Below are 9,880 nucleotides of genomic sequence, written 5' to 3'. Positions count from 1 at the left end.
TGTGTGTGTGTGTGTGTGTGTGTGGCCAGGACAACCCACCAGGGGGCAGGGCTGGCTGGCATGTGCTGCTGGGGGATTGAACCGCGGTCCCTGTGCTTTAGCTAAGCTTGTTCTAAGTAGGTGCTTTAGACCACTGAGCCATCTCACCAGCCCACCAACATTAATTTTTTAAAAAGCATTTTTTAAAATTTTAATACAATTAAAATAAAACCCTTCTCCACTTCTTCTCTACATGGAATTCGATGGAAGACTTTTCCATGAAACTTTTTCCGAGGAGATTCGCCTGCTGGCGATATATTCATGAACGCATTTTGCAGTTGAATTTGGAGTGGAAGTCCCGCCCCCAATTGGGGGTGTCTAGGGGACAAGGTTCAGAAGGTTCCCCCTCACCAAGGGCCTAGACCCTCTCGGGTATCTCTTTACCAAAGATTCACCCTTGGAAACTGAAATCCTAAGGTGGCGAGTATGAGCTACACCTCGGTCTGTCAGGCCTGGCACAGCTGGGTCCCATTGTGGCCCTGAAGAAGAAAGGCCTCAGCAAGTGTGTTTTAGTCGGGCGCCTGGCCCTAGCTCAGGCCTTTAAGTGGCTGCTTCCACAAAGCTGTCAGCCTCAGGTTGCTGGAGTTTGATCCTCACAACACTCCAGCTGCCCAAAAGTGCCCTGAAGGCATTCGAGGAGCAAAAAAAAAAAAAAATCCTTATTCCATTTTTTTCTAGAAAGGACTGGGAGTGGGAGGCTGGAACTTCAGGGAGAATGTTTTCTCTGGGACCGGGTGCAGATTACATGGTGAATGGGTGAGGTAGCCAAAGGAATTTGGACTAGAATGCAATTTTTGCCTGGAGACTGGAGCAGCCTTAGCAAGGACAAGCTTCTGAAAAGGCTGAGCATTTAGCTGGACTTTCTCCTCTTCACTGAACTGACGAAATATGTCCCGTAGCAGTAAAAGGGAGAGAAAGACCCTTTCGAATGCTGCTGTGCCCATGCCCTGAGGTCCTGCTGAGCCTATTGTGTCAGAGCACTGAGATTCAGGAGGCTGTGTTTTGAATCCCTGTTCCTTGAGCCTTACCATAATTAATTTATTTATTTTTATTTATTTTTTTAAAGAATTATCTTTATTTATTGTGTGTGTGTGTGTGTGTGTGTGTGTGTCCAACTCAGCCCACCAGGGGGCGGGGCTGGCTGGTATGTGGTGCTGGGGGATTGAACAGCGGTCCCTGTGTTTTGCTTAGCTTAGCTTGTTCTAAGTAGGTGCTTTAGACCACTGAGCCATCTCACCAGCCCCACCATAATTAATTTAAAATAATTAAAAATAATTTATTTTTGGCAGAACCAGGAAGTGAACTCAGGCCCTTGCCATTGCCCTGGAAGTGCTCTGCTCATTCCACTGAGCCATCCCCATGTCCCATTAAAAGTAATTTTTTAAGAAATTAATTTTTTAAGAAAACTAGAAAGAAGTCCATCTCCACTTGTTTTCTACATAGAACTTGATGGAAGAATTTTCCATGAAACTATTTTTTAGGAGACTCGCCTGCTGGTGATGTATTCTTGAATGCGTTTTCCAGTTGAATTGGGGAAGGGAATTCCTGTTGCGGGTTGTCTAGGGGAAAAGGTTTAGGAGAGCCCCCTTCGCCAAGGGCCTAGACCCTCTCAGGTATCTCTCCACCAAAGATTCACTCTTGGAAACTGAAATCCTAAGGTTGAGAGAATGGGCTACACCTGGGGCTGTGAGGCCTGCCACAGCTGGGTCCCTTTGTGGCCCTTAAGAAGAAAGGGCTGAGCAAGAGTGTTTTACTCGGGGGCTTGGCCCTAGCTCAGTTCTTTAACTGACTGCTTCCACGAAGCTGTCAGCCTGAGGTTGCTGTAGTTCCATCCCCACAACACTCTAGCCAGCCAAAAGGGCCTGAAGGCCTTCGAGGAGAAAAAAAAAATTGCATGGGGAAAGTACTTCAAGTCTTGCAACAAAACAAATTCCAACCCAGACTGATCTATCCTGCAGAACTATCTTTCAAATATAATGGAGAAGTGAAATAATGTCATGACAAAGAACTAAATAATTTCATGATGACAAAACCAAGCCTCCACAGACTACTAAACGATGTTCCAGGGAGGGAACAAACTGATGACAGCCCCATGAATGAGAATGGAAAGAACCCAGGAAATAGGGCAAACAATTAAACAGAGTAGAATAAGAGGTATACAATAGTAGTCTTTCAGTTATTCTTTTGTGTTCAGCAGCAGAATATTTTCATCAGCACACTCTACAAATGGACTTCTCTTCCACCCTATGGGTCATGATTCTACTTGATTCTACAGGGTGGATTTCAAAGAAATAGCTGTAGCTCAGTTTCACAAGTGACGCCTAGCCACCAGTAACTGTCACGGTCATTTTGCATGTCCACAACACACTAGAACTTTGTGCGATATCCTATCCTCAAACTCTTAGAAGTGCTGGTCATTTATTTGCCATTCCAGTATTTATCTTATGTTTTACTCTTAGTACGTCTTTGCTATCATGAAAACTTTTTCTTAGTTCGATTGTTTTGAAACATTTAATTTTCTGAATATTGCTTAATCTTAATTTTTGTTCTAAGATTTATAGTGTATCTTTGATTTACAATTTATTTAAAAAGATATTGCATGATATCTTCTCCTAGTATTAGAAACTTTAAAAAGTATATTTCCATTTTCTGTTGACTTTAAAAAAAAAACAACAGAGGTATGTTCCTATGTTGTTTGCTTATTATTTCTTACCCATATCTTGTAATATGAGAAACTACTTTGGCAGTAACAATATACAAGGTACTAACCATTGTTACTCTCCTAAAATATTGTTTTGAGATTTTGTACCACTGTTTTTATTTTTTTCTTTCTTTAAAATAAAAACGACTGATGTCAAAATAAAAAAGAAGTAATATCTAATAAATGTTGTGTATGCAGGGTCACTAAATTGTCATTGCATGACCCAATTCCTAGTGCATGGACCATTCTCCCTCTGTAATTCCTTCCGGCTTTTCCTAGCACAGCTTTGAGCCAGTGGAGATTGGAAACTCATATTTAGGGAATGGATCTGACTCATTCCTGCTGACATAAATGTATATGGGCCTAAACCTGGGTGTAACTTGGTGCTCCTTCTGGCCAGTGAATCTGTGTACTCTGCAGGAAGACTGATTATGTTGACCATCTTGGTCTGTAGCTGTGTGCCTCTCACATGGAGGATGGCCCTTTCCAGGTCTCCAGAGGACTGGATGTCCTCAATGTTCCTGCAGTCTCCTTGGTGTGTGGGTAGAGAGCTTGTGCCAGGAGTGTGCATACACCTGAGATTAGGGGCAGATGCATCTGAGGGGACAGATGCTGCAGCATGTTTCCAGCTGTTTGTACAAGGTAACACTCGCGGGTGCTTTCCAGCTCTTGATATAGGTGGAAGAACCTCCCAGGCTGAAAAATATCTGGGATGAGTTTGTGATCTCAACTACTCAAGGTTAATTTTAGGAACAACAGAGTTTAAGACTAGAATATATTTCTTTGGAAAATAGAGCTTTTTTTCCAAGAGAGAAGCAGAAAGGGACCCCAGTGGGTTGCCACAAATGTGTCTTTTTTTTTTTTTATAGAAATTAAACACATTTTATTTATTTATTTATTTATTTATTTTTATTTATTTATTACATTTATTTATTGTGTGTGTGTGTGTGGCCAGCTCAGCCCACCAGGGGGCGGGTCTGGCTGGCATGTGGTGCTGGGGATCGAACCGCGGTCCCTGTGTTTTGCCAAGCTTGTTTCAAGTAGGTGCTTTAGACCACTGAGCCATCTCTCCAGCCCCACAAATGTGTCTTTTCTAGAGCTATCTGTACACTTGATCTTAGTCAAAATGCTGACAAGTGATCTAGAGATATTTATAGAGAAAATCCATGAGTTAAGGCAGGTCCCAGCTGGGGAAAAATGGGACCTGTGTAGGTGAGCATGAGGTGGGAGAATTTATCATCAATCAATAAGGTCATAAATGCTGGGGCTGGTGAGATGGCTCAGTAGTCTAAAGCACCTACTTAGAACAAGCTTAGCAAAGCACAGGGACCGCGGTTCAATCCCCCAGCACCACATGCCAGCCAGCCCCGCCCCCTGGTGGGCTGAGCTGGCCACACACACACACACAATAAATAAAATGTAATAAATAAAAATAAATAAATAATTAAAAAAAATAAGGTCATAAATGCAATTTCTCAAGGAAAATTGATTAAGTTGTTATCAAATGAAATGAATCAGTGAATCATGTAGGAATCAAATGTAAAAAAAGTCATTTTAGAATGTCACTGCCTGATGTCCATCCCCAGGGGTATGTAGGGGTAAATTTGTTTGTTTTTCTTGCTGCTTGTCTCACTGCCAAGGTGCATGTCTCTCCCACAGTTGCAAGGTATCTTGTCTTCCATACTGGCTCCCTTTGGGTCTCAGGCCTGACTCCTTGACTTTAATATTTGTTTCAAACTCATCTGCCTAAAACCCTGGTGCTGAAACTAAGTGTGCTTTGCATAATCTAAACAGCACAATTTTTGTTGATTTTACATAAGTGGCTCCACTCAGTTGTTTAACACATGAGCCCATGTCTTGATCTCCAGTACTACTTAGCATGAACATTATAGCAGAGTGATTCGTGTGTGCCAATGTAGACCTCAGTCAGTTTGTCATAGTTACACCTTGGAAACAACCCAAATGCTCATCTAATGGTCAATGGTGAAAAATATCTGGTATTGTTAAAGAATGAAGTATTACTTACTTATAAAAAAAGATGAACTAATGACATTTGTAGGCAAATAGATAAAACTCAACTATAAGTTACCTGGAAAGGGCCACAGAGCTGTGTGAAATAAATCAGACCCAAATGTCCAAATATCCTTGTTTTACTCTTAAAATACTGTGTAGGGAAAATCTGAAAGGTATAGTAGATACTGTGAAAACAAAAGAATCTATTGAAATGGAAGGAAAAGCTTGGATAAGGAAAGGACAAAAAGAAGAAAAGAAGGGGAAAAGATATATTTATGTATATATGGAGTTTAGCCTGGATAACTGCACTGCTTCTTTCTGGTGGTCTACTAAAAGCAGTTAATGCTTATAGACATTGTTTTTCCTTTTTAGTTTCTTGTAAATTTTGGTCACTAATTTTTCATGCTTATATGTGTGAATATAAACCAATCTGAAGACCGTATTTTGCAAAATGAAAACCATACTTGAGTTCCTATTTTGTTAAGTAAAATTCTGCATCATTTCTTTTTTTCTTTTTTTCTTTTTTTTTTTTTTGCTATTTTGTATTCCATTCTCAAAAAAGTGGAAAAACAGTTCTGTCTTCCAGTCTCACGATGCAGGGAAACTCGTGTCCCAAGCACAGGAAGCATGAGAAGTGTGGAGGAAACGCATGCAGTAGAAAAGACTGTCCAGCCAAAGTTTGTGCTTACAGTCAGTGTAACCCTAAGTCTATTAATAAGTTTTCTTTCACCAGAAACACAAATATAGCAAAGTTGTGAATTGATGCATTGTTGAAAATGAATTCAGAGTCTCAGTAGAAACCAGTCCTGTATTTTCATTAACAGTAAGTTTCATATTATGTTTACTAGATGATATTATAAACCAAGTATGAAGATGAAAGCCTATAAGCCCAGCAGTGATTGAGGAGGATATAGGAAGCTTGCGTGTTGGTGATAAGTTGATAGAACTATTTTTTAAAACTAATTTTTCATATTAATTTTTTTGTTTTTATTTTTCATTTTTATTTTTTTAATGTATTTAGTACAGGGCCTAGAGGATCTCACTACATAGATCAGACTCGAAGTGATCCTCCTATTTTCAGCCTCCCAAATGCTTGGATTATAGATATCTGCCACTAGCCCAGTCTCAATTTGTCTGTGGCAGGGCCAGCATGGCATGCCAGGGATTGAATCCTGGTCTCTGCACTTGCATAAGCAGATTAGTTTGCTGAGCTATCTGGCTGGCTTTTTTTCTTATTTTTATTTGAGATAGGATCTTATTATGTAGTTCATACTGAGCTTGAGCTAACCATATATTCCAGGCTTGCCTCAAACTCTTGCTGAATTCCTAGCCTCAAAGTTACATATGGTGGGATTAGAGGTGTGTGACAGCATGCTTGATTTTGACATATGTGGAGGCCATGGCAGCCATATTCCTGACATTCCTGGTTGGGCTCCCGGAAAAAAGGAGTGTAGCATCTGGTACTTGTCAACATTTCTGACTGCACCAGCCCTGTGAATGCACAGGTGACTCGGGAATCTCTTCTGGGTCTGCAGGGACCAGAGCAATGGCCTATCCCTGAACGAACATGCACCCCTCCCCCTGGTGGCATTACCTGGCTTCTTGGAAATATCTCCTCCAAATATGAAACCTTCCCCCCTTCTTATCTAACTGAGCAATGTTAGAAGATTTAACTTCTATCTGCTGTGTCTTTCCTTTATCTTCCTTGTCCCATCAAGGTTTGGGACTTGATTTTAAAGAACAGCGCCGATTAGGAATTTCTGCCGCGTTCCGAGAACCCTCAGTCCAGTCCTAGCAAAGACCCAGTAAGTGTGTGGGAGAACTTCCGGTTGCCCTGCACCGGCGGGACCTACTACTGGTTCCAGCCCAGGTGCACCGTGGGTGAAACCCTCTTCCACCCCCTTGGGATGACCCCATCAATTCGCAGTACTCCCACACACCCCGCACACAGAGTAGGAATTTCTGCCGTGTTCCAGGAACCTCCAGATCCAGTCCTAGCCCAGGCCCAGTGAGTGTGTGGGAGAGCTGCCTCTCCCCCCTACTCCACCTTGTCCTCTCCAGGCTCAGCTCAGGCCTGGCATATAGGCCTGGGGTGAAACCATGCAGCTGCAATCCCTGCAGAGAGTGTAGAGGAAAGAACTACCCACCTAGTCCAGGAGCAGAACATCTTGCCAGAGGGGCACAACAGATTCACGCCAAAGGGCAGCAGCAGGAAGGAGCTAGGCACAACAGCCAGACCCAAGCCAGGCACAGCTGGATAACTCCAAACTTTGTAGATCTGGACCTGAACTTCAGTACGTGCTAAGGTTATAACAGCAACAAAGATCTACAACAAAGGTCAGAAGACAGTGCTACAAAAAATGATGTGAAGAAATAAAATGCAACCTCAGAACAGAAGCCCACCCATAACAAGTGCAGAGGACACTAATACAGAAAAATTTGGGAATCACACAGCTGAAAGCAATGAATCAATGGCTTCTGAAATAAAGAAAGAGCTGCAGAAATGTATAGAGGAACTCAGATTGGAAATAAAAAAAAGGAATCCCTGAATTAATAATATTTGCAGTAAAGAATCAAATGCAGAAACATATGGAGCAAACCCAATGCCCTCCCAGAACAAGTGCAGAGGACACTAGCTCAGCTCAAATGTGTGAATTAATAGCATCAATAGTAAATAAGCAACAGCAGAAAGGTATAGAGGAAATCAGAGCACAATTCTTTTCTGAAATAAAAAAAGAATTCTCAGAACTCTTAGCATCTGAAGTAAAGAAGCAACAACAGAAACATAGGGAGGAAACCCAATCTGAAAAAAACACTGTTGTAAAAGAATTTATAACTGCTTCTAAAGAAGACATTGATTTAAAAAAATAGAGGAGATTAGCAAAATGACGGATTCCTTGAATGAGCAATACAGGAAAGAAATAGATCGCATGAGCAGAGTCAAAGAGATAGAGAGGAAATTAAAATCTCAATCACAAGCTTGCAAAACCATGTAAGTGAAGTGAAGACAGAGTTGCAGATCTTGAAGAAGACACCGGTGCAGCTAGTGAAAAGATAAGAAAGGATCTCTGAAAAACAACTAGGATGCAGGAAAAAATAATCCATCACTGGCAAGATGATGCAAACATGAACAATGTGAGACTAATAGGCATCAATGAGAAAGAAGGAGTCAGTACAAATGACATTTAAAAAATATGGGCAGAAGTAATAGCAGAAAACTTCCCAAATATGAGGAAACAACCTGATATTCAGGTAACTGAAGCATACAGAATGCCAAGTAACCTCAAACCAGTGAAAAACACACCAAGATGTATAATAGTCAAGATCCCAGAAATTCAGCACAAGAATAATTTACTCAAAGCCGCTAGAGAAAAGAAGCAGATTACATTCAAAGGAAAACTCATCAGAATTATGGCCGACTTCTCTTCACAAACCATGAAGGCAAGAAGAGCATGGAGCAGAGTACTTCAAGTCCTCTATGAAAACAAATTCCAGCCCAGACTACTATACCCTGCAAAACTCCCTTTCGAGTTTGATGGAGAAGTGAAATACTTTCATGAAAAAGAACAGCTAAAGAATTTCATATTGACAAAGCCAACCCTACACAGGCTACTGAAAGATGTTCTAGAGAGGGACCAAAATGATCAGCACTCCACGAATGAGATCAGAAGCAACTAACTAAATAGGGCAAGCAATTCAACACAGGATAAAAAGGAGTAAACGACAACAAGTAAATAACATGTCAATCATAAGTCAATACATCTCAATTCTAACCATCAATGTAAATGGACTCAATTTACCAATTAAGAGAAATAGACTGGCACAGTGGATTAGGAAACAAAATCCAACAATATGCTGTATACAAGAAACACATTTAACTCATAAAGACATTCATAGGCTGAAAGTCAAAGGATGGAACACAATACTACATGCCCCAGCAGCTCAGAAAAAAGGAGGAGTAGCAATCCTATTCTCAGACAGTCTCAGTTTCAAACCAAGAATGATAAAGCACAATAAAGAAGGCCACTATATACTGGTTAGGAGAAAAATTCAAGAGGAAGTGGTAACACTCATAAATATGTATGCACCAAAAACTGGAGCACCCAGTTATGGAAAGCAAATCTTCATGGGCATGAAAAATCTAATATCCGATACCACAATCTTAACAGGAAACCTGAACACTCCCTTATCGCAAAAAGATAGGTCAGCAGACAAAAACTTAGCAAAGAAATAATAGAACTGAACCAGAGCTTGAAACAAATGGACTTCGTGGATATATACAGAATGCTCCACCCAAACACAGCTGAATACACATATTTCTCAGCTGCACATGAGTCATTTTCTGAAATAGACCACATACTTGTCCATAGGTCATGCTTAAGTATATGTAAGAAAACAGAAATCATCACATGCACATTATCTGAACACAGTGCAATGAAACTGGAAATAAATGACAAAAGAAAACAGAAAAAACCCTTAAATAAATGGAAATTACATGATGCCCTACTAAGCTACCAATGGGTCACAGATGAAATTAAAGAAGAAATTCAACAATATCTACAATTCAATGAAAATTCAAGCAAAACTTATTGGAATTTATGGGATACAATGAAAGCAGTTCTCTGAGGGAAATTCACAGCTGTGAACTCACATATTAGGAAAACAGTACGGGAACAAATACATACCCTAATGCTGCACATTCAACAACTAGAAAAGGAAGAGCAAACCAAACCCAGAGCCCAAAGATGGGAAGAAAACATAAAGATTAGAGCAGAAATTAATTCAATTGAGACAAGAAAACAATTCAAACAATTAAAAAAGCAAAAAGCTGGTTCTTTGAAAGATTAAATAAAATTGATAAGCCCCTAGCCAACCTCATCAAAAAAAAAGAAAAAAATTCAAATATAAGCAATAAGGAATGAAAAGGGTGTAATTACCACAGACCCAGTGGAAATTCAGAAGATTATCAATAGCAACTTTGAGAATCTTTACTCTCACAGAATAGAAGACACAGAAGAAATGGACAGATTCCTAGAATGGTACAAATTACCACAATTGAATCGACAAGATATAAACACTCACAATAGCCCAATAAAAGGCAATGAAATACGAGATGTAATTAAAAAC

This window comes from Octodon degus, unplaced genomic scaffold (assembly GCF_000260255.1).
Source record: "Octodon degus isolate 3935 unplaced genomic scaffold, OctDeg1.0 scaffold00306, whole genome shotgun sequence".
NCBI classification, from domain to species: domain Eukaryota; kingdom Metazoa; phylum Chordata; class Mammalia; order Rodentia; family Octodontidae; genus Octodon; species Octodon degus.
This window is presented reverse-complemented; position numbering follows the sequence as displayed.